The sequence below is a fragment of the Oncorhynchus clarkii genome, chromosome 16 (assembly GCF_045791955.1).
Source record: "Oncorhynchus clarkii lewisi isolate Uvic-CL-2024 chromosome 16, UVic_Ocla_1.0, whole genome shotgun sequence".
NCBI lineage: Eukaryota > Metazoa > Chordata > Actinopteri > Salmoniformes > Salmonidae > Oncorhynchus > Oncorhynchus clarkii.
In genome coordinates, this window is record NC_092162.1 from 69,737,329 (window position 1) to 69,764,095 (window position 26,767).

A 26,767-nucleotide genomic window follows, 5' to 3' on the forward strand; every position below is an offset into this window, starting at 1 on the left:
TGAACTCATTACTCAGGATCAGCAGGGCAGGCCAATGTCCACCATGTGAAAACACTTATGCAGGCCTTAGTTTCAAAGATGGATATGGATTTTCTAATTTAAGTAAGCTTCCATGTTAAAGATGCATTAGGTAAGACTTAACAATTTGGTGAAATTGTCATTAATCACCGTCAGCTAACAGTATGTAAGATGTTCTGAGAGAAGATCCTTCTATGACTACCCTTCGCTCTGCAATCACTCTGAAAAATCATTCCAGCCAATCACGTCCCTGACTAATGTCCACAAATAATTTGATTAACAGATAAATATACGTGATGAACTATATGAACTTCATTATTTGGGATTTATTAACAGTTATGTCTGCAGGCAGAAGGAACAGAAAGCGAACCAGAGTGTGTGAGAGAGTTGAGTCCCTCCCCTCCTGTTCAGCTGCGGCAGGGTCAGAAGGAACAGAAAGCGAACCAGAGTGTGTGAGAGAGTTGAGTCTCTCCCCTCCTGTTCAGCTGTAGCAGGTCTATCTCTGACAACAGAGGAGCAGAAGTTGGAGACAGAGAACTGTTTGTTTGTTGGTAACATGCCTGTTTATGCATTACATTTATATTATGGATAATACAGTTGGTAAAGTAACTGAACAAAGACAGCTTTTTATAGTTTGCCCCAGTCACCTTCGTTGAAGAAAAAAAAAAAAAAATATATATATATATATATATATATATTTATATATTTTTTTTTAAATCCGCAACTTTCCAGCTAACTTTATGCACTATTGCTAGCAAACTCTGCTCTCTCCAGACCGACCTGCTGCAGCTTTAATGGAGCAAAATGGCTGGCATGAAGGACTTCCTGTCTCAGTTCACCTTTTCCCTTCAGTTATTTGGAACCTGACATGTCAGTACCTAATGCTAGATGTGTCAGAACATTTGTTACGCGCGGGGGGGGGGGGGGGGAACAATAAAAACTGGGGAACGTAACAGTATTCAAGATGAAGAGACAGCTTGATGTAAAGCACTACACTCAACAGTCTACTCACCTCACATTAAACATCATACTGACATCATACTTTTGAATTCAAAACAGAACAATAGGAGGCCAAAGTCAACCATGTGAAAACAAGGCAACAGTAAACATGTCATCCCCCACGAATGATGCTGCACTGCCCCCTGGGCCAATTGACATATAGTGTGTTACTAACAAATTGCAGTTAATTACCATAGCTCCCACCTTGGGCCAATCAGTATGATTTTGTAAATGCTGGATCTTTATGGCAAGACGAATCACTCTTGTCAACTTTTGTCAAAATCTTACCAGTGCTGTCTGAGATATCTTGTTTTACTAACTTACAAGCAAACATACGAACGGACAGAGACAGATCTGTAGTCCCCTCCCCAATATCATTGTGGGGGACAACAAACCCATACCATGTTTGATTAACTAGACTTTAGAAATGATTAAGCAACTGTTTCAAAATATAGGAAGCAAAACAAAAAATAAATTATGTGTTCCGTGAAATGTTTTGTCCATTATTTGGTCAAAATAACAATGTACCTCTCAAATATTTCCACATATAGCAAGATTCGTTTTTTAGGGACATTGTGTACCTATATACAACGATATGCAGTCCTCAGTGTTAAGGATGGCTATAGAAGATAGTAATTGAAGTAAACTAATAGGTCTGATTCAATATGGAATAAACCTGTTTAAGAGTCAAGACTCAGAGTGAAGTTCAATTGTTTAACACCAAAGACGCAACAGCGGAATACGTGTCCCGGGAGTGGATAAGCACTCTTTCATAAATCAGCAAAACTCCCCGCACGCCCATACAAAAATATGCGTTAGTAGTTTTCTATTGAAATTGACACAAACCCTTTGACCCTGATTAAGACGTTGTATTGTGCTAATTATGACAAATATGTTTCAACAACTCTTGGTGCCACTTCCTCTTCTTGATATTTGAGCCAGAGAGCATATCGGTGGTTTCCAATCACTAACCAAAACATGTTCACTAATATGCAACAGCACCTTTCTCTACTCATACTATACAGTCTTAGAAAGAAAGGTTCTATCTATAGGAGAACCCTATGAAGAACCCTTTTTGGTTCCAAGTAGAACCCTTTACAGAGTGAGTTCTACAAGGAACCCAAAAGAGTTCTGGCTGCGACCACAAAGGGTTCTACTTGGAATCAAAAATGTTTCTCGTATGTGGCGAGTCGGATAACCGTTTTGGAATCCTATTTTCTAAGACTGTAGTTTGTTCGTCATAACATCCTATATGTTTAAAGCCTATGTGGTGGAAAATGCATAGTCACTTTACCCCTACCTAACTCCAGTTAACTGATAATAAATAATGTTTTGTTTCATACGGACTTCAGGTGTCCCTGGTGTTGAATTTCCACCACACACATTTGTCATGATTAGCACAACAAAAATGTGTTAATCAGGGTGAAGGAAATGTCACTGGTGTTGTCAGCCAGACCTTCGCTGTTGGACCACCACAGAGAAATCAACCATGCATTTGTGGAGCCAGAATGGCTGTGGATATTCCCCAGTAAGGACTCCAAAACTCAAAGTAAATGAAGCCATGCTTCTTTTTTTCATGTACGGAGAGGTTCACACACCTTGGTATAGGTCTACTGAAGCTCTGAAGGGGCAGAGAAAAAATGTTTTTAGAAATGTAGACATGTTTTCTGGGTCGGTTCCTGCATGCGGCTGGCTGTTATCGTGCGAGATCAGTCACCAAAGAAAATAAGCTAAGTAATTTAAATTCCAGAACATATTCTGGGCATTCTACCAATTGGTCTGAGGGGAAGTTATGACTGTGTCCCTTTGTGTATTTATCCAGTCGCCTGCATGAACCATGAGCCACTTTAAACAATGCTACTTAATATAATGTTTACATACCCTACATTATTTATCTCATATGTATACGTATATACTGTACTCTATATCATCTACTGCATCTTTATGTAATACATGTATCACTAGTCACTTTAAACTATGCCACTTTGTTTACATACTCATCTCATATGTATATACTGTACTCGATACCATCTACTGCATCTTGCCTATGCCGCTCTGTACCGTCACTCATTCATATATCTTTATGTACATATTCTTTATCCCTTTACACTTATGTGTATAAGGTAGTAGTTTTGGGAAGTGTTAGCTAGATTACTCGTTGGTTATTACTGCATTGTCGAAACTAGAAGCACAAGCATTTCGCTACACTCGCATTAACATCTGCTAACCATGTGTATGTGACAAATAAAATTTGATTTGATTTGATAAACAGAACAGAGAATGGATACAGCTTGTACAATTCACTGCTTCTTAACTTCCAGAACATATACTGGGCATTCTACCAATTGGTCTGAGGGTGAGGTTATGACCGTGTCCCTTTGTGAATTTATCCAGTCACCTGCATGAACCATGATATACAGAACAGAGGATGCATACAGCTTGTACAATTCACTGCTATGTCTTCAGTATAAGACATGTTCCACTGCATAGACTTTAAACATATAGGATGTTATGATGAACAAACTACAGTCTTAGAAAATAGGATTCCAAAACGGTTATCCGACTCGCCACATACGAGAAACATTTTTGATTCCAAGTAGAACCCTTTGTGGTCGCAGCCAGAACTCTTTTGGGTTCCTTGTAGAACTCTCTGTGTAAAGGGTTCTACTTGGAACCAAAAAGGGTTCTTCATAGGGTTCTCCTATAGGCACAGGTAAAGAACCATTTTAGTTTCTAGATAGAACCTTTCTTTCTAAGACTGTATAGTATGAGTAGAGAAAGGTGCTGTTGCATATTAGTGAACATGTTTTGGTTAGTGACTGGAAACCACCGATATGCTCTCTGGCTCAAATATCAAGAAGAGGAAGTGGCACCAAGAGTTGTTGAAACAATTGATACAAATGTGTCATGATTAGCACAATACAGGGCTCAGTTCCCAAATAAATTGAGCAAGGTCTCATATCTTAACTTCCAGAACATATACTGGGCATTCTACCAATTGGTCTGAGGGGAGGTTATGACCGTTTCCCTTTGTGTATTTATCCAGTCGCCTGCATGAACCATGATAAACAGAACAGAGGATGCATTACAGCTTGTACAATTCACTGCTATGTCTTCAGTATTAGACATTTTCCACCGCATAGACTTTAAACATATAGGATGTTATGACGAACAAAACTACAGAGAAAGGTGATGTTGCATATTAGTGAACATGTTTTGGTTAGTGACTGGAAACTACCGATATGCTCTCTGGCTCAACATCAAGAAGAGGAAGTGGTGCCAAGAGTGGTTGAAACTGTTGATACACGTTTGTCATGATTGGCACAATACAATGTCTTAATCAGGGTCAAAGGATTTGTGTTAATTTCAATAGAAAACTACTGATGCATATCTTTGTATGGGCGTGAGGGGACTTTTGCTGCTATATAAGAGAGTGCATCTCCACTCCAGAGACACGTATTCAGCTGATGCATCTTTTGGTGTTAAACAATTGAACTTCACTCGAAATCTCGGAACCAATCAGTTTTCCTCCATCAAGATCTCCTTGATGGAGGAAAACTGGGGCGGCTGGGCAGCCTAGTGGTTAGAGCATTGGACTAGAAACCGAAAGGTTGCAAGTTCAAATCCCCGAGCTGACATGGTACAAAATCTGTCGTTCTGCCCCTGAACAGGCAGTTGACCCACTGTTCCTAGGCCATCATTGAAAGTAAGAATTTGTTCTTAACTGACTTGCCTAGTAAAATAAAAAAATATAGTCATCCTTAATGCTGAGGACTGCATACGTAAGTAGCTATATGAGGAATGTTTGAGAGCTACATTTCTTTTTTGACCAACTAATTTACAAAACATTTCAGGCAACAAATGTTTTCTAAATTCTGAAACAGTTTCCTGTTGGTACTAGGGGGCAGTATTTTCATTTTTGGAAAAAAACCGTTCCTGTTTTAAACGGGATATTTTGTCAGGACAAGATGCTAGAATATGCATATAATTGACAGCTTTGGATAGAGAACACTCTAACGTTTCCAAAACTGTAAAGATATTGTCTGTGAGTATAACAGAACTGATGTTGGAGGCGAAAGCCTGAGAAAAATCCAATCCGGAAGTGCCCCAGGTTTTGAAAGCGCTGCGTTCCAATGAGCTGCGTTCCCTATTGAGCTGTGAATGTCTCATCAACGAGCTTACCCTTTCTACGTATTCCCCAAGGTGTCTACAGCATTGTGACGTGGTTTTACGCATTTATGTTGAAGAATAGCCGTAGGCGGCTACATTGCGCAAGTGGTCACATGGTGGCTCCGAGAGAGATTCTCACATAAAATACAGAGGTAGCCATTACTCCAATCGGTCCTACTGAAAAACTAATTGTCCCGATGGATATATTATCGAATAGATATTAGAAAAACACCTTGAGGATTGATTATAAACTACGTTTGCCATGTTTCTGTCGATATTATGGAGCTAATTTGGAATATTTTTCGGAGTTGTCGTGACCGCAATTTCCGGGCGATTTCTCAGCCAAACGTGAAGGTCAAACGGAGCTATTTCGTGTACAAAAATAATATTTTGGGAAAAAATGAACTTTGGTTATCTACCTGGGAGTCTCGTGAGTGAAAACATCCGAAGTTCATCAAAGGTAAATTATTTAATTTGATTGCTTTTCTGATTTTCGTGACAAGGTTGCCTGCTGCTAGCAAGGCATAATGCTATGCTAGTCTATGATAAACTTACACAAATGCTTGTCTAAATTTTGAAAATCTGAGATGACAGGGTGATTAACAAAAGGCTAAGCTGTGTTCCAATATATTTCACTTGTGATTTTCATGAATAGGAAGATTTTCTAGGAAGATTTATGTCCGTTGCGTTATGCTATTTAGTGTCAGGCGATGATTACACTCCCGGACCCGGGTTTGAGAGTCACAAGAAGTTTATCAGTTATAAAGTCTATCTGAACAAACATGGTATGGGTTTGTTGTCCCCCACAATGAAATTGGGGAGCGACTATGGATCTGTCTCTGTCCGTCCGTTGTTATGTTTGTTTGTACGTTAGTAAAACAAGATCTCTGAGAGCACTGGGCTGATTTTGACAAAGCTTAGGTGAATGATCCTTATTGCCATAGAGATCCATCATTTCGTCTTGTCATAGAGATTCAACATTTACAAAATTATGCTGACTGGCCCAAGGTGGGAGCTATGGCAATTGACTGAAATTTCTTAGTCACACGCAATATCTCAACTCGCCCAAATCAAGCCAATAAGACGGCTGCCCTTACCTCCAGCGCCATCGTGAAATAAATAAGGGGGTACTGCATCATTAGTGGGGGACAACATGTTTACTATTGCCTTGTTTTCACGTGGTTGACTTTAGCCTCCTAGTGTTCTGTTTTTATTTCAAAAGTATTACGTTAGTATGATGTTTAATGTGAGGTGAGTAGACTGTTGGATGTAGTGCTTTACATCAAGCTGTCTCTTAACCTTGAATACACTGATTGACACATCTAGCATTGAGTTCTGAAATGTTCAAAGTAGGTGATTGGTGCTATCTCGGGCAAAGAAACAGGCTTTGTTCAATCACTTTACCAACTTTAATATCCATAATGTAAATGTAATGCATAAACAGACATGTTACCAACAAACAAACATTTATCTGTCTCCAACTTCTGCTCCTCTGTTGTCAGAGATAGACCTGCTACAGCTGAACAGGAGGGGTGAGACTCAACTCTCTCACACACTCTGGTTCGCTTTCTGTTCCTTCTGACCCTGCTGCAGCTGAACAGGAGGGGAGGGACTCAACTCTCTCATACACTCTGGTTCGCTTTCTGTTCCTTCTACCTGCAGACATAACTGTTAATAAATCCCAAATAATGAAGTTGATATAATTAATCATGTACATTTATCTGTTTAAATCAAATTATTTGTGCACATTAGGTACATTGCTACTAGGGACATGATTGGCTGGAACGATTTTTCAGAGTGATTGCAGAGCGAAGGGCAGTCAAAGAAGCAGGATCTTCTCAGAATTTTTTACATACTGATAGCTGACAATGTGCGATGACAATTTCACCAAATGTAAAAATAAATCTGACCTAATGCAGCTTTAAAATGAAAGATGACTGAAATTAAATTAGAGGATCTATTTCCATCTTTGAATCTGAGGTCTGCATATTAATAAAAACAAATCTTAACAACTCATCTTGCTAAGTGAAAAAATGTTGAACTAATGTTGATTTTTCTACTAATTAACTGCACATTTCATGGGAACAAATGCTTCCTAAATGATGAAACAGTTGACTTACTGGTCATTATTATTATTAACCATTTGAAATCGAGGTACAGTTTGTATGAGAACTTGTTCTCAACTTGCTCACCTGGGTAAATAAAGGTGAAATAAATTAAATTAAATTAAAAAAGAGAGGGCACAACATTGTGATCATAGATATTCATATTTAGGGTCTTAAAGCACATAGTTCTAGAATAGGGCAATACAAATCATGACTACACTACCAATGGTGCAGCTGTTGCATTGCTTGCACACTACAGAGTAGCATCTCATGCAGGTCAAATAAAACCCTTGTATCTACATTCAGTAATGAAGTTTGAATGATTCAGGTTTTAGGTGTTACTTGACTAAATCTGAGTGTTAGTTTTAATTGGACAGACACTTTATAAAGTTTATAGACCCTGTTCTATATTAGACACTGTCATAATATATTAATACATACCTGTAAATACTAAAGCCTGTCTGAAAGAATATTAGACTATATTATAATATATTAATACATACCTGTAAATACTAAAGCCTGTCTGAAATAATATTGTACTATATTATAATATATTAATGTATACCTGTAAATACTAAAGCCTGTCTTAAATAATATTGTACTATATTATAATATATTAATGCATACCTGTGAATACTAAAGCCTGTCTGAAATAATATTGTTCTGTATTATAATATATTAATGCATACCTGTAAATACTAAAGCCTGTCTTAAAGAATACTCATCATTATATTCTCATATATTCTGAGAAACAGCAGGATGTAGAGTGGGAGGTGCTGGGAGTAGGAGAGGGACTCCATGGTGTTGATCAGGAGAAACAGCAGGATGTAGAGTGGGGAGGTGCTGGGAGTAGGAGAGGGACTCCATGGTGACTCTGAGATTCCAAGCTGAGGAGGAAGGAATGGGTGTGATAGATTCCAGACGAATCGAGATGGAAAGATCAGAGGAGGGTGGAGGAGGAGTTAGGAGCAATAACAGAACGCGTCATTCTCAGTGACCTGAGGATTGTGCAGCGATTTGGTCACCCTGGACCAGAGGTACCGTCCTGTATTATTTCATTCCAATCTATTCCACCCGATTCCAATAATTCGCTGGATGATAAACTGAATCAGGTTAGTTACAACTGGGGCTGGAGTGAACCTATAGGAGGGTAGCTCTCCAGGAACAGGGCTGGAGTGAACCTATAGGAGGGTAGCTCTCCAGGAACAGGGCTGTAGTGAACCTATAGGAGGGTAGCTCTCCAGGAACAGGGCTGGAGTGAACCTCCAGGAACAGGGCTGGAGTGAACCTATAGGAGTGTAGCTCTCCAGGAACAGGGCTGGAGTGAACCTACAGGAGGGTAGCTCTCCAGGAAGAGGGTTAGAGAGCCCTGCCCTAGACTGATGTGTTGCTCGACCTCTATTTCCTACCATGAGTCAATATATCACTTGGTTATTGTTTGATCCTTTCATCTTGTTCTTTAATGTTCTTTTGGTGCTTTGAGGTTTTTAAAAAGTATCTGTACCAATGTGTATTTCAGGTTACGTACACACTCAAACTCTCAACATGGCAACCACACTGGATTTGATCGGTGGTCAAGGAGGCAGTTCATTTGAATTCCACGGCATGGACAACGGTGCCACCCTCAAGGAGATTGGAGTCGCAGTGGAAGGCTTGCTGGTCAAAGCTGTGCGGGCGGAGCTGACCAACGGGAAAGTAGCGACTTTTGGAGATGCGAACCCTTTCAATGAGTTTGAGTTCAACCTCGGCGAGCGCATCACCAAGCTGTCTCTGTGGGATAACGGCGCCGGCACATTTCATCAAGTTCACGACGAGTGAAAACAGGCAGTTCTTTGAAAAACCAGCTGGCCACTGATTACTGAGTACACCATAGAAGGGTCTGGAATCTGCCTGGGGCTGGAGGGCAGGTCTTGCTTGGCCGTTGACCGTATGGGCTTCCTCTTCATCAACCCAATCAAGTTGTCCGTGCTGACCAACATGGAGTATCCCAACCTGTCCCTCTTCAAACCCCATGTGAGCTCTTTTATAGATGTGTGTAGACGGCTCAGGAAAACTCTACCGATGCTCCAACATTAACCAGACCCAGAGATCTAAAGGTAGAGAGAGACATATCTGCACGCTGGACTGTGGGGAGACAACTTCAACAATATAAAAAGCAAGAGCAGGAGAAGAACAGAGCACTAGAGGAGAGGACCAGACTGCTGGAGGAGAGGGTTAGGGGGATGTTGTGTGACAGAGATCAACCCACTGGAGAGATAGCCACCCTCGCAGAGAAGCCAGCAGAACAGTCCACCTCAGCTCCCGACAAAAGTCTCAACACCACAGCAGAACAGTCCACACCAGACCCTGACTATAGCGTCGACATCACAGCAAAACAGACACATGAAGAACCCCAAGCCCAGGGGATCTCATCCCCTCTGAGCACCCCCCATGCCAGCCACCCTGCTAGCCCTCCTGACCCCCCACCCCCGCCACACCCACTGAGGACATACACAAGACACAGATTGGACTCCTTATAGACTCAAATGGGAAATATATACAAGAAAAAAAACTTTTTCCCAAACACAGTGTGTCTAAACTCTGGTGTCCAAATACCCAGCGCGCCCTAGACCTTCTGTTTGAGGACCAACTAGGATCACCTAGCCACATAATAATACACACAGGCACAAACGACCTGAGAGCACAGCAGGAAAGGGTGGCCACAGCACTGAAGGGAGTGATTGAAAAGTGGTTATCTCCATCCTGCTACCACAAAAAGACAGCGGGTAACCTCAAGTATTTCCCGTGACTGTGCCTCCTGAACCACCACTCCACCCTGGACTTGAACAGCCTCTATGACCAGGTCCACCTATACAAGGCAGCAGTGCCCACCTTCGCAAGGACTCTAAAGAACATGGCTCTCAAACGCAGCCCCAACACTTCACACAGGAGCAACAGATTAATTGACACCCTGCCCAGACCAGCGAGACACTCTCCCAGACCTGCGGGATCCCCCCCTGGACCTACACATAGAGGACCCAAGCCGAGAGGACCTAAATCCAGACCACCACACCACCAGCCACATACACACCCCACCCAATCAACACACCACCAAGTCAATCATGCCCACACCACATTTAGGCCTCCTCAGATCAGACCTATGCCACTCCTGCCCGCCCCATGGACCCCACACCCTCACAGATATGCCCAGGCTGTGAGAGAAAACAGGCACTAGCCCAAGCCAATGGCATGTACCAGATGCACAGCAGGCTCTGCTCACACTTACTGGCCACAAAACACACGACCAACAACATTGGACACTTTATGGAACACAAAGCCTTAGCTATCTCATCCTGGAATATCCAAGGCCGGAGGTCATCTGCCTTTGGCAGGAACCTGTACTTCATCAAAGAAATCAGAAATAAAGACATTGTCATCCTACAAGAAACCTGCTATAGTGGAGATGGACCCACTGGTTGCCTTCTAGATTACAGAAAGCTGGTAGTCCCATCCATCAAACTACCAGGTGTGAAATGGGGAATTGGCTCAGGGGGTATGCTAATTTGGTGTGGAGCAGACCTAACGCAACTCCATTAAATTAATCAAAACAGGAACATTTTACATTTGGCTAGAAATTCAAAAGGAAATGATCTTAACAGAGAAAAATGTCCTCCTGTTTGCTATCTATATCCCTCCACTAGAATCCCCATACTTTAATGAAGACAGCTTCTCCATCCTGGAGGGGGAAATCAATAATTTCCAGGCCCAGGGACATGTACTAGTCTGTGGAGACATAAATGCCAGAACCGGACAAGAACCTGACACCCAAAGCACACAGGGGGACAAACACCTGCCTGGAGGTGACAGCATTCCCTCCCCCATATTCCCCCCTAGGCACAACTATGACAACATAACCAACAAAAACGGGTCACAATCCTGCAGCTCTGTCGCACGCTGGGTATGTACATAGTCAATGGTAGGCTTCGTGGGACTCCTTATGGTAAGTACACCTATATCTCATCTATTGGCAGTAGTACTGTTGACTACTTTATCACTGACCTCAACCCAGAGTCTCTCAGAGCGTTCACAGTCAGCCCACTGACACCCCTATCAGACCACAGGAAAATCACACTCTACTTGAACAGAGCAATACTCAATCATTAGGCATCAAAGCCTAAGAAACTGAGTAATATTAAGAAATGCTATAAATGCCAAAAAACAATTGGGCAACAACAAATTCAATCCTTTCTAGAACATTTCCTGGACAAAATGTTTCACTGTAATAGTAAAAGTGTAAACCTGGCAGTAGAAAACCTAAACATTATATTGTGCCTCTCAGCTTCCTTATCAAATATAAAAAAAAGCTCAAATAGAAAACCCAAGAAAATGAACAACAATGACAAATGGTTTGATGAAGAATGCAAAAACCTAAGAAATAAATGGAGAAACCTGTCCAACCAAAAACATAGAGACCCAGAAAACCTGAGTCTAAGCCTTCACTATGGTGAATCACTAAAACAATACAGAAATACACTATGGAAAAAGGAGGCACAGCATGTCAAAAATCAGCTCAACGTAATTGAAGAAACCATAGACTCAAACCACTTCTGGGAAAATTGGAAAACACTAAACAAACAACAACATTAAGAATTATCTATCCAGAATTGAGATGTATGGTTAAACCACTTCTCCAATCTTTTTGGGTCTATAACAAAAAACAAACAGCAAAAACATATACATGATAAAATACAAATCTTAGAATCAACTATTAAAGACTACCAGAACCCACTGGATTCTCCAATTACCTTGAATGAACTACCGGACAAAATAAAAACCCTCCAACCCAAAAAGGCCTGTGGTCTTGATGGTATCCTCAATAAAATGATAAAATATACAGACAACAAATTCCAATTGGCTGTACTAAAACTCTTTAACTTCATCCTTAGCTCTGGCATCTTCCCCAATATTTGGAACCAAGGACTGATCACCCCAATCCACAAAAGTGGAGACAAATGTGACTTCAATAACTACCGTGGGATATGCGTCAACAGCAACCTTAGGAAAATTTTCTGCATTTTCATTAACAACAGTGAATACAATGTACTGAGTAAATGTCAAATTGGCTTTTTACCAAATTATCATATGGCAGACCACATTCACCCTGCACACCCTAATTGACAAACAAACAAACAGACAAAGGCAAAGGCAAAGCTGTCGCATGCATTGTTGATTTCAAAAAAGCCTTCGACCCAATTTGGCATGAGGGTCTGCTATACAAACTGATGGAAAGTGGTTTTGGGGGAAGAACATACGACATGATAAAATCCATGTACACAAACAACAAGTGCACGGTTAAAATAGGCAAAAAACACACACATTTCTTCCCACAGGGCCGTTTGATGAGACAGGGATGCAGCGAATTGGCTAGGGCACTAGAAAAGTCTGCAGCACCCGGCCTCACCCTAATAGAATCTAAAGTCAAATGTCTACTGTTTGCTGATGATCTGGTGATTCTGTCACCAACCAAGGAGGACCTACAGCAGCACCTAGATATTCTGCACAGATTCTGCCAGACCTGAGTCCTGACAGTAAATCTCAGTAAGACAAAAATAATGGTATTCCAAAAAAGGTTAAAGCGCCAGGAACACAAATACACATTCCTTCTAGACACCATTGCTCTAGAACACATAAAAAAGTATACATACCTTGGCCTAAACATCAGCGCCAAAGGTAACTTCCACAAAGCTGTGAATGATCTGAGAGACAAGGCAAGAAGGGACTTCTATGAAATCAAAAGGAACATAAAAATTGACATACTAATTAGGATCTGGCAAAAAATACTTGAATCAGTTATAGAACACATTGCCCTTTAAGGTTGTGAGGTCTGGGTCCGCTCATTATCCAAGAATTCACAAAATGGGACAAACACCAAAATGAGACTCTGTATTCACAATTCTGCAAAAATATCCTCTGTGTACAACGTAAAACATCAAATAATGCACGCAGAGCAGAATTAGGCCGATAGCCGCTAATTATCAAAATCCAGATAAGAGCTGTTAAGTTCTACAACCACCTAAAAGGAAGCGATTCCCAAACCTTCCATAAATCCTCTTACTTCTACCCCCTCCTTTTTTGAAAATTCTGTTAAAAATCGCGCAACTTTTCAGCGTCCTGCTACTCATGCCAGGAATATAGTATATGCATATGATTAGTATGTGTGGATAGAAAACACTCTGAAGTTTATAAAACTGGTTAAATCACGGCTGTGACTATAACAGATCGTGTGTTTCATTGAAAAACGCAAGAAAAATAACAAAGCCATCACCTACAGAGAATGATGAACCTGGAGAAGAGTCCTTCTGACGAAAAGCATTTTAAAAATCTGAGCTGGTCCAACGGGGCTCTGTTCACAAACACAAACACACCCCACAGAGCCCCAGGACAGCAACACAATTAGACCCAACCAAATCATGAGAAAACAAAAAAGATAATTACTTGACACATTGGAAAGAATTAACAAAAAAAACAGAGCAAACTAGAATGCTATTGGGCCCTAAACAGAGAGTACACAGTGGCAGAATACCTCACCACTGTGGCTGACCCAAACTTAAGGAAAGCTTTGACTATCTACAGACTCAGTGAGCATAGCCTTGCTATTGAGAAAGGCCGCCGTAGACAGACCTGGCTCTCAAGAGAAGACAGGCTATTGGAAACGCTGCCCACACGCTGCACTTCCTAACCTCCTGCCAAATGTATGACCATATTAGAGACACATATTTCCTTCAGAGAGAGAGAGAGAGAGAGAGAGAGAGCGATAGATAGATAGATAGATAGATAGATAGATAGATAGATAGATAGATAGATAGATAGATAGATAGATAGATAGATAGATAGATAGATAGATAGATAGATGATAGATAGATGGTGGGAGGAGAGAGAGAGAGAGAGAGAGAGAGAGAGAGAGAGAGAGAGAGTGAGAGGAAGAGAGAGAGGGAGAGTGGAGAGAGAGGGGGAGAGAGAGAGAGAGAGAGAGAGAGAGAGAGAGACAGAATCAGCAAAAATGGGAGACTGGGGCGTCGGCAAAATAACTCCTAGCTAGTTCCTCAGTGCATGTTCTAACTCGTCAAGGTGAGGCTACAGTCAGAGTAGAGGGTCACTGGGTAATTTAACATAACGTGGCATAGGAAGAATTACAACAGATTGGATGGTTGTAAATTCAAATGGTTGGGGCTGGTGAAGACAGGCTAGATCTTATTTTCAGAGCCATCTGTTTCATGTAATGTCTCATCTCTGTCAATATTAGTTAGCTTACCACCGAGATGGAGGGAAGAGAGAGAGAGCGATGGAGAAGTTTAGCTCCCTACCCACAGTTTTCGGCTGTCTACACTTCTCATCTAGCCACTGATACTGGAAAAACGTTTCGTAACCTGGCTAACACATTGGGCTACTCTATCCATTCACTTTCCGTGGAATGTTCTTTCACTGCAATGGTTACTGTAGGTCTGATACTATTCAACCCCCCCAAAAAACATGGATGGATGTTGTTCATAAGTAATGTTAATCAATAACTTTTGTCAGCCTTCAATTCTCATGTTGAAGTCTGTAACGGTCTGAGTGTAGTGGGTGAGGAGTCAGGCGCAGGAAGCAGAGAGTTCAGGGGAATGCTATTTGAATGCACAGAGAAACGGCGAACATAAGCCAACCCTCACGAAAACACAGGGCGTAAATGAACAAACAAATGCCCCAAACAGGGGGACTTAAACTGTCCAGGAAAACCCCACAAAATGGGAAAACACAAAACCCATAGACGTGCACACAAGTACACCAAACCGACGGTCTCAATAATTAATCCCGCACAAGGAACCATGTGGGCCGGCTGACTAATAAAGCCTACTACTAACTACCTAACTTAAAACAGGTGCACTCAATAAATACATAAGGAGGGGGAGGAAATAATCAGTGGCAGCTAGTAGGCCGGCGACGACGACCGCCGAGCGTCACCTGAATGGGAAGGGGAGTGTCCTTCGGTCGGAGTCGTGACAGTACCCCCCCCCCCCCTGACGCGTGGCTCCCGCAGCGCGCCGACACCGGCCTCGAGGTCGACCCGGAGGACGAGGCGCAGGGCGATCCGGATGGAGGGGATGGAAATCCCTCAACATTGACGGATCCAAAATGTCCCTGGTGGGTACCCAGCACCTCTCCTCCGGACTGTACCCCTCCCAGTCCACGAGGTACTGCAGGCCCCTTACCCGGCGTCTCGAGTCCAGAATGGCCCGTATCGTATACGCCGGGGACCCCTCGATGTCCAGAGAGGGAGGAGGGACCTCCAGCACCTCACCGTCCTGTAGGGGACCAGCTACCACCGGCCTGAGGAGAGACGCATGAAACGAGGGGTTAATACGATAATAGGAAGGGAGTTGTAATCGATAACACACCTCGTTTATTCTCCTCAGGACTTTGAACGGCCCTACACACTGCGGCCCAAGCTTCCGGCAGGGCACGCGGAGGGGCAAGTTTCGGGTCGAGAGCCAGACCCTGTCCCCTGGTACAAACACGGTTGCCTCACTGCGGTGGCGGTCAGCACTCCTTTTCTGCCGTCCACTAGCCTGTTGAAGGGATTCCTGGACGGCCCTCCAGGTCTCTTTGGAGCGCTGCACCCATTCCTCCACCGCAGGAGCCTCGGTCTGGCTCGGATGCCACGGTGCCAGGACCGGCTGGTACCCCAACACACACTGAAAGGGGGACACATTAGTAGAGGAGCGATGTAGTGAGTTCTGGTCCATTTCATCCCAGGGGATGTATCTCGCCCACTCCCCTGGCCGGTCCTGGCAGTACGACCGCAGAAACCTACCCACCTCCTGGTTTACTCTCTCCACCTGCCCATTACTTTCGGGGTGATAACCGGAGGTCAGGCTGACCGAGACCCCCAGACGCTCCATGAACGCCCTCCATACTCGGGACGTGAACTGGGGGCCCCAATCAGAAACGATGTCCTCCGGCACCCCGTAGTGCCGGAAGACGTGGGTGAATAATGCCTCCGCAGTCTGTAGGGCTGTTGGGATACCGGGCAACGGGAGGAGACGGCAGGACTTAGAGAACCGATCCACAATCACCAGAACCGTGGTGTTACCCTGAGACGGGGGAAGGTCGGTCAGGAAATCTATGGATAGATGTGACCATGGCCGTTGTGGAACGGGGAGGGGTTGTAACTTCCCTCTAGGAAGGTGCCTAGGAGCCTTACTCTGGGTGCATACCGAACAGGAGGAGACATTAACCTTAACGTCCCTAGCCAAGGTAGGCCACCAATACCTCCCCCGAAGGCTCCCCACTGTCCTCCTCACCCCAGGGTGACCCGAGGAGGGTAGGACGTGAGCCCACCAAATCAGTTGGTCCCGAACACCAAGCGGCACGTACCTCCGCCCCGCCGGACACTGAGGAGGCGCGGGTTCAGCCCGTAACGCTCGCTCAATGCCCTAGTCCACCTCCCATAGCACCGGTGCCATCAGCTTTGAGGCCGGAAGGATGGGAGTAAGTTCGGTGGACCTATCCTCCGTGTCGTAAAGGAGGGACAGTACGTCCGCCTTCACGTTCTGGGAGCCCGGTCTATATGATAAAGTGAACCGGAATCGAGTGAAAAACATGGCCCACCTTGCCTGCCGCGGGTTCAGTCTCCTAGCTGCCTGAATATACTCCACATTTTGGTGGTCGGTCCAGATGAGAAAGGGGTGCTTAGCCCCCTCAAGCCAGTGTCTCCACACCTTCAAAGCCCTGACCACCGCTAACAACTCCCGGTCCCCCACATCATAGTTACGCTCCGCTGGGCTGAGCTTACTCGAGAAGAAAGCGCAGGGGCGGAGTTTTGGTGGCGTACCCGAGCGCTGTGACAGCACGGCACCCATCCCAGCCTCGGACGCGTCCACCTCCACTATGAATGCTAGGGAGGGGTCCGGATGCGCCAACACGGGTGCGTCCGTGAACAGCGCCTTCAACTTGTTGAAAGCTCTGTCCGCCTCTGCTGACCACCGCAACCGCACCGGGCCCCCCTTCAGCAGTGAGGTAATTGGAGCCGCTACCTGGCCAAAACCCCGGATAAACCTCCGGTAGTAGTTGGCAAAACCCAAAAACCGCTGCACCTCTTTTACCGTGGTCGGAGTCGGCCAATTACGCACGGCCTTGTGCCGTGCCAGCCAGGGAATCCCTAACACCACTGGAAACGCAGGCGAATCAATAATATAGAGACTGATACGCTCCCTATGATTCCCCTGCGTTACCATGTCCAGTGGAACCGTGGTCTCCCTGATCACCCCTGACCCTAATGGCCGGCTATCTAGGGAGTGCACGGGAAAGGGAGAATCTATCGGCACAAGCGGAACACCTAATTTAATAGCGAGTCCGCGATCCATAAAGTTCCCAGCTGCGCCTGAATCGACTAGCGCCCTATGCTGGGAAGAGGGGAAAAATTTAAGGAAAAAAATCAAGACAAACATGTGACCAACAGGGGGTTCTGGGTGAGTTTGGTGCTGACTCACCTGGGGTGACGGACACCCCCACCACCGATCGGCCGTGTGTCCTCTCCGACCACAGTTGGTGCAGAGGGAGCCTTCTCCTCCGGTACCCCTCGGCAAAGCCCCTCCCAACTCCATTGGAACAGGAGTGGAGGTGCTGGGTGGTGGAACACACAGGACCCTCTCCGAACGCCCGCGGGCAGCCAGCAGATTGTCCAGTCGGATGGACATGTCAATTAGCTCATCCAAGGAAAGAGCGGTGTCCCGACACGCTAGCTCCCTGCGGACGTCCTCCCGGAGACTACACCGGTAGTGGTCAATAAGGGCCCTGTCGTTCCACCCGGATCCTGCTGCCAAGGTACGGAACTCCAACGCGTAATCCTGGGCGCTCCTCTTCTCCTGCCGGAGATGGAATAGTCGTTCTCCCGCCGCTCGGCCATCTGGAGGATGGTCAAACACGGCACGGAAGCAGCGAGAAAACTCGGGGTAGTGCTCCTTTGCAGAGTCTGGGCCATTCCAAACTGCGTTTGCCCACTCCAGAGCACGACCCGTGAGGCAGGAGATGAGGACATTCACCCTCTCCGCTCCCGAGGGAGTGGGTCTGACAGTGGCCAGGTACAGTTCTAGCTGGAGTAAGAACCCCTGGCACCCTGCTGCCGCTCCATCATAGACCCTCGGGAGCGTAAGACGGAGGGTGCTGGAGTCGGGAGATGGGGAGTCCGGAGGAGGGGGGGCCGAAGGTGGAGAGAGGAGACCGCTTCTCTCCCATCGGTCCATTCTCTCCATCACAAGATCCATCGCCGTTCCGATCCGATGGAGAACGGTGGTGTGATGTAGAACCCTCTCTTCCATCGATGGGAGGGGAGTGGCTGTTGCTCCTGCTGACTCCATTCCAATGGTGCGGGATTCTGTAACGGTCTGAGTGTAGTGGGTGAGGAGTCAGGCGCAGGAAGCAGAGAGTTCAGGGGAGTGCTATTTTAATGCACAGAGAAACGGCAAACATAAGCCAACCCTCACGAAAACACAGGGCGTAAATGAACAAACAAATGCCCCAAACAGGGGGACTTAAACTGTCCAGGAAAACCCCACAAAATGGGAAAACACAAAACACAAAACGTGCACACAAGTACACCAAACCGACGGTCTCAATAATTAATCCCGCACAAGGAACCATGTGGGCCGGCTGACTAATAAAGCCTACTACTAACTACCTAACTCAAAACAGGTGCACTCAATAAACACATAAGGAGGGGGAGGAAATAATCAGTGGCAGCTAGTAGGCCGGCGACGACGACCGCCGAGCGCCACCCGAACGGGAAGGGGAGTGTCCTTCGGTCGGAGTCGTGACAAAGTCACTTTTATGCTCATACTCACTTGTTGAGTTGTGCGAGTGAGTGGTTTCCATGGCTGGCAGTGAACTCTCCATGGCTAGCCACCCCCCAGACCGCCATGGTTTGGTGGATCATTCACCCCGAACTCCCCGATCTTAATCTCTCCCACCAGACGCTCTCCCCCCTGTGCTTTCAGTAGCTCCCTGTGTCACCAGATTGATTAAAACAAACAGTGGCCCTATTTTGGAATCTAATCCAAAAGTGCTCTGTTTCAAAAAAAATTGTAAGAGTTTGAAACTGAAGATTTCTGGGGTTGACCACAGTTATTTTGGGGTGAAGTGGGGTTGGAGGTATCGACTTGGAGACTAGTGTTTATTGTTATGTTGTATTGTTATGTTGATGTTGGGGCATGTCGGGCTCTGCCAGATCAGCACTCCCTCTTTGACATGTAGCGTCCATGTGTGTCTGTCTCTCTCTCTCTGTACTAATCTTCATGGAGTCCAACACCAATTAACGAGACATTACAAACAACCACAAATCAAGACTTCACAAACATTCAACAAGTAGACAATACAGACAATTAAAATAGCTGACAGGAAACACATTTAACATTCAGTTGATGCATTCTACTTCCTGTCCAGTCATATGGTCTATCACATTAAATGTTCTTTTGTTTTTTTCTTGAAGGTGGAGTTACTTTTTGCCTGAGAAATATGGATTGGTAAAGAGTTCCATGCAGCTTTGGCTCTATATAAGACTGTAGATTTAAGGCCATTTGTCCTTGGCTTGGGTTGTCTTAGCTGCCCTGAATTTGCCTGTCTGGTTTGGTGGTTATGCGTGTTCCTAGTAAAGTGGCTTGCGAAAGTATTCACCCCCTTGGCATTTTTCCTAGTTTGTTGCCTTACAACCTGGAATTAAAATGTATTTTGGGGGGTTTGTATCATTTGATTTACACAACATACCTACCACTTTGAAGATGCTAAATATTTTTTATTGTGAAACAAACAAGAAAAAATACAAAAAAACTGAAAACTTGATCAAAGTTTATTTGTCACGTGCGCCGAATACAACAGGTGTAGATAGACCTTACAGTGAAATGCTTACTTACAGGCTCTACCCAATAGTGCGAAAAAAAGGTGTGTGTGTGTGTAGGTAAGTAAAGAAATAAAACAACAGTAAAAGCAGCACGGCTACTGGTTCTGTTTTTCTGTGCTCCGTTTTAGAACTTAACAAATACGGAATACTCAAAATGTGCACTTATCAGACCACAGCAAAATCACACTCTACTTGAACAGAGCAATACTCAATCATTAGGCATCAAAGCCTAAGAAACTGAGTAATATTAAGAAATGCTATAAATGCCAAAAAACAATTGGGCAACAACAAATTCAATCCTTTCTAGAACATTTCCTGGACAAAATGTTTCACTGTAATAGTGGAAGTGTAAACCTGGCAGTAGAAAACCTAAACATTATATTGTGCCTCTCAGCTTCCTTATCAAATATAAAAAAGCTCAAATAGAAAACCCAAGAAAATGAACAACAATGACAAATGGTTTGATGAAGAATGCAAAAACCTAAGAAATAAATGGAGAAACCTGTCCAACCAAAAACATAGAGACCCAGAAAACCTGAGTCTAAGCCTTCATTCACTATGGTGAATCACTAAAACAATACAGAAATACACTATGGAAAAAGAAGGCACAGCATGTCAGAAATCAGCTCAACGTAATTGAAGAAACCATAGACTCAAACCACTTCTGGGAAAATTGGAAAACACTAAACAAACAACAACATTAAGAATTATCTATCCAGAATTGAGATGTATGGTTAAACCACTTCTCCAATCTTTTTGGGTCTATAACAAAAAACAAACAGCAAAAACATATACATGATAAAATACAAATCTTAGAATCAGCTATTAAAGACTACCAGAACCCACTGGATTCTCCAATTACCTTGAATGAACTACCGGATAAAATAAAAATCCTTCAACCCAAAAAGGCCTGTGGTCTTGATGGTATCCTCAATGAAATGATAAAATATACAGACAACAAATTCCAATTGGCTGTACTAAAACTCTTTAACTTCATCCTTAGCTCTGGCATCTTCCCCAATATTTGGAACCAAGGACTGATCACCCCAATCCACAAAAGTGGAGACAAATGTGACTTCAATAACTACCGTGGGATATGCGTCAACAGCAACCTTAGGAAAATTTTCTGCATTTTCATTAACAACAGTGAAAACAATGTACTGAGTAAATGTCAAATTGGCTTTTAACCAAATTATCATATGGCAGACCACATTCACCCTGCACACCCTAATTGACAAACAAACAAACAGACAAAGGCAAAGGCAAAGGCAAAGCTGTCGCATGCATTGTTGATTTCAAAAAAGCCTTCGACCCAATTTGGCATGAGGGTCTGCTATACAAACTGATGGAAAGTGGTTTTAGGTGGTGGTTATTCCAAAAAAGGTTCAAGCGCCAGGAACACAAATACACATTCCTTCTAGACACCATTGCTCTAGAACACATAGAAAAGTATACATACCTTGGCCTAAACATCAGCGCCAAAGGTAACTTCCACAAAGCTGTGAATGATCTGAGAGACAAGGCAAGAAGAGCATTCTATGCAATCAAAAGGAACATACAAATTGACATACTAATTAGGATCTGGCAAAAAATACTTGAATCAGTTATAGAACACATTGCCCTTTAAGGTTGTGAGGTCTGGGGCCCACTCATTATCCAAGAATTCACAAAATGGAACAAACACCAAAATTAGACTTTGTATTCACAATTCTGCAAAAATATCCTCTGTGTACAACGTAAAACATCAAATAATGAACGCAGAGCAGAATTAGGCCGATAGCAACTAATTATCAAAATCCAGATAAGAGCTGTTAAGTTCTACAACCACCTAAAAGGAAGCGATTTCCAAACCTTCCATAACAAAGCCATCACCTACAGAGAGATGAACCTGGAGAAGAGTCCCCTACGCAAGCTGGTCCTGGGGCTCTGTTCACAAACACAAACACACCCCACAGAGCCCCAGGACAGCAACACAATTAGACCCAACCAAATCATGAGAAAACAAAAATATAACTACTTGACACATTGGAAAGAATTAACTAGAATGCTATTGGGCCCTAAACAGAGAGTACACAGTGGCAGAATACCTCACCACTGTGGCTGACCCAAACTTAAGGAAAGCTTTGACTATCTACAGACTCAGTGAGCATAGCCTTGCTATTGAGAAAGGCCGCCGTAGACAGACCTGGCTCTCAAGAGAAGACAGGCTATTGGAAACGCTGCCCACACGCTGCACTTCCTAACCTCCTGCCAAATGTATGACCATATTAGAGACACATATTTCCTTCAGAGAGAGAGAGAGAGAGAGAGAGAGAGAGCGATAGATAGATAGATAGATAGATAGATAGATGATAGATAGATAGATAGATAGATAGATAGATAGATAGATAGATAGATAGATAGATAGATAGATAGACAGATAGATAGAGAGATGGTGGGAGGAGAGAGAGAGTGAGAGGAAGAGAGAGAGGAGAGAGAGAGAGAGAGAGACAGAGACAGAATCAGCAAAAATGGGAGACTGGGGCGTCGGCAAAATAACTCCTAGCTAGTTCCTCAGTGCATGTTCTAACTCGTCAAGCTGAGGCTACAGTCAGAGTAGAGGGTCACTGGGTAATTTAACATAACGTGGCACAGGAAGAATTACAACAGATTGGATGGTTGTAAATGCAAATGGTTGGGGCTGGTGATGACAGGCTAGATCTTATTTTCAGAGCCATCTGTTTCATGTAATGTCTCATCTCTGTCAATATTAGTTAGCTTACCACCGAGATGGAGGGAAGAGAGAGAGAGCGATGGAGAAGTTTAGCTCCCTACCCACAGTTTTCCACTGATACTGGGAAAACGTTTAGTAACCTGGCTAACACATTGGGCTACTCTATCCATTCACTTTCCGTGGAATGTTCTTTCACTGCAATGGTTACTGTAGGTCTGATACTATTCAACCCCCCCCAAAAAACATGGATGGATGTTGTTCATAAGTAATGTTAATCAATAACTTTTGTCAGCCTTCAATTCTCATGTTGAAGTCACTTTTAGCCACCCCCCAGACCGCCATGGTTTGGTGGATCATTCACCCCGAACTCCCCGATCTCAATCTCTCCCTTCAGAAGCTCTCCCCCCTGTGCTTTCAATAGCTCCCTGTGTCACCAGATTGATTAAAACAAACAGTGGCCCTATTTTGACTAGGCCATTCCAAGACATTTAAATGTTTCCCCTTAAACCACTCGAGTGTTGCTTTAGCAGTATGCTTAGGGTCATTTTCCTGCTGGAAGGTGAACCTCCGTGCCAGTCTCAAATCTTTGGAAGACTGAAACAGGTTCCCTAAAGAATTTACCTGTAATTAAAGCCATCCATCATTCCTTCAATTCTGACCAGTTTCCCAGTCCCTTTCGATGAAACACATCCCCACAGCATGATGCTGCCACCACCATGCTTCCCTGTGAGGATGGTGTTATCGGGGTGATGAGAGGTGTTGGGTTTGTGCTAGACATAGCGTTTTCCTTGATGGCCAATAAGCTCAATTTTTATCTCAACTGACCAGAGTACATCCTTCCATATGTTTGGGGAGTCGCCCACATGCCTTTTGATGAACACTAAACGTGTTTGCTTATTTTTTTCTGAAATACTACAGATCTGGCTTTAGAATCCTAGCTTTTCTGTCTTCAAGGAGGTTGTGAAAGATAAGGAACACAGAGGATGGTACCGCCCCTATTGCTGTTATCAGTAACAGAGACATTAGCTACTCGCTGATCAACCTATACTCATGTGATCAATCGTGAAGAACCGATAGATGACAGGAGAGAGGGGGGGTTATGGAGGAAGAGAACCAAGTGTAATAGTACTTTTAATCAACAAATGCATAAATGGATAGAGTAGTTTGGAATATCTGACATTTATTGACTCAGTAATCATTTGAACTTTCTTGGTGAGAGGAAGTAGGTTGTTGCTGAGAAGGTTTTAACCGCCTTGTTCAGGGGCAGAAAGACAGCTTGGGGATTCAATCCACCAACATTTTGCTTACTGGCCCAACGTTCTAACCACTAGGCTACCTGCCACCCCATGATAAACAACTCTAGATTTTGCCTTGTGTTTTAGGTTATTGTCCCCCTGAAAGGTGAATTCATCTCCAAATGTCTGTTGGAAAGCAAACTCAACCAGGATTTTCTCTAGGATTTTGCCTGTGCTTACAGCTGTATTCCGTTTATTTTTATCCTAAAAAACTCCCTAGTCCTTGCCGATGACAAGCACACACATAATATGACGCAGCAACCACCATAATTGAAAATATGTAGAGGGATACTCAGTGATATTTTTTTGGGGATTTGACCCAAACATAAGCCTTTGTATTCAGGACAAAAAGTTCACTTCTTTGCCCTAATTGTTGCAGCATCACTTTAGTTTCTTGTTGCAAACATGATGCGTGTTTTGGAATCTTTGTATTCTGTACAGGCTTCCTTCTTTTCAGTCTTTAATTTATTTTGGTATTGTGGAGTAAATACAATGTTGTTGATCCATCCTCAGTTTTCTCATATCACAACTATAAACTCTGTAACTATTTTAAAGTTACGATTGGCCTCATGGTGAAATCCCTGAGCAGTTTCCTTCCTCTCCAGAAAGTAAGTTAGGAAGGACACCTGTTACTTTGTAGTGACTGGGTTTATTGATACACCATCCAACGCTTAATTATGAACTTCACTATGCTCAAAAGGATATTCACCTTCTGATTTTTTTGTATTTTTACACATCTACCAATCAATGCCCTTCTTTGAGAGGCATTGGAAAACGTCCCTGGTCTTTATGGCTGAATCTGTGCTTGAAATTCACTACTCAACAGATAATTGTATGTGTGGGATACAGAGATGGGGTAGTAATTCAAAAATCATGTTAACCAGCATTGTTTAACACAGAATGAGTAAATGCAGCTTATTATGGTATTTCATTCAGCACATTTTTGCTTTTAATTTTCTGTTCAATTCTGAAATGGTCTACAAACAAAATTTCACTTTGACATGATGGGGTATAGTGTGTGTAGATCAGTGCACTCAAGATGGTGGCATGAGAGATTGTTCAATTTCTAGCTGAGGAACAATTTAAGGTTTTTCTCACAAAGTTTATAATTTTAGGCTGCAGTTGCAACAACAAAAAATATATTTAGCCATACAGTGTAGCTATTTGCACGAATGAGGTAGCCATTGAAATATTTTTTTGACGATGTCCAACAAATAAGCTTGCTAGCTATTGAAGTTTCAGCATGTTTAGCTAACATTAGCTAGCTGACATCTTCATGAATAGCAGCATGGAGTCAGGACATAACCAAACTGTTGCTGAGATAATGGATGTTAAGACCACCAAGGAGAAAGGAGGCATTGCTGAAACTCATGTGCACTCATGTGCACTTATGAATCATAACAATATTAATCAATATACAGCTGGTGACAGAAGTCAAAGATCAAACATCACACATAAAACTGATGTCTCTCCTGAGTTCTGCCCCATAGGAAAAGAACAAGTTGCTTTTATCATGCTTGTAGTCAACCTCCTGCAATGTCAATACCTGCTACTCCTCAGACCAAGCCCACGCATACACAGCTATACAAACTTGCAAGAAATACAATAGTTCCAGTGTTTTCTAAGGCCTCAGGAGTAAAAGCCACTCCCCCAAGTTGATTTATAGAGGTATGTCTGACTAGCCTCTTATCTCTTCTACTCCCTGCAGGGCTCTTTGTTTATCTTTGAAATGCTTTTCCGCCCATTTATTTATAAGAGGCACAGACTTAAAGACTGTGAAACAATTCTAAATCTTTAGAATTAATATATATATATATATATATATATATATATATATATATATATATATATATATTGTTAATCTGTAATCTAGGACCCTATACATGTAGAGGAGGAGGGGTCCCATAGCCCCTCCCCTTCTATTAATACTATACCTTATATTAATAATAAATTATTATAATACATCAAACATTTGGTGCAGCCCCTAATGTGACCCCAATTTGACCCCATCACTATATACAGACACGGGTTAGTCAGGCTTATTGAGGTAGTATGTACATGTAGGTATGGTTAAAGTGACTATACATATGTGATGAACAGAGAGTAGCAGAAGCGTAAAAAGAGGGTTGGTGGGTGGTGGGACACAATGCAGATAGCTCGGTTAGCCAATTTTAAAAAGATTTTTATTTTATTTTTTTATTTCACCTTTATTTAACCAGGTAGGCTAGTTGAGAACAAGTTCTCATTTGCAACTGCGACCTGGCCAAGATAAAGCGTAGCAATTCGACACATACAACAACACAGAGTTGCATATGGAATAAACAAAACATGCAATCAATAATACAGTAGAACAAAAGAAAACAAAAAGTGATAATATAGAATTAATCATTTAATATGGACTTCAGGTGTCCCTGGTGTTGAATGTTCACCAAACACATCTGTCATGATAAGCACAATACAATGTTTATTCAGGGTGAAAGGTTCTGTGGAAATTCTGATGTACATCATTTTATGGGCGTGGGAGGAGTTTGGCTGCTATATGAAAGAGTGCCTCTCC

General features: G+C 43.2%; 1 pseudogene; it reads left to right on the forward strand.

Annotated features, from left to right (window-relative positions):
• The first annotated feature begins 8,837 nt into the window (after nt 1-8,837).
• LOC139367382 (aerolysin-like protein) lies at nt 8,838-9,811 on the forward strand (annotated as a pseudogene).
• Nucleotides 9,812-26,767: the final 16,956 nt, after the last annotated feature.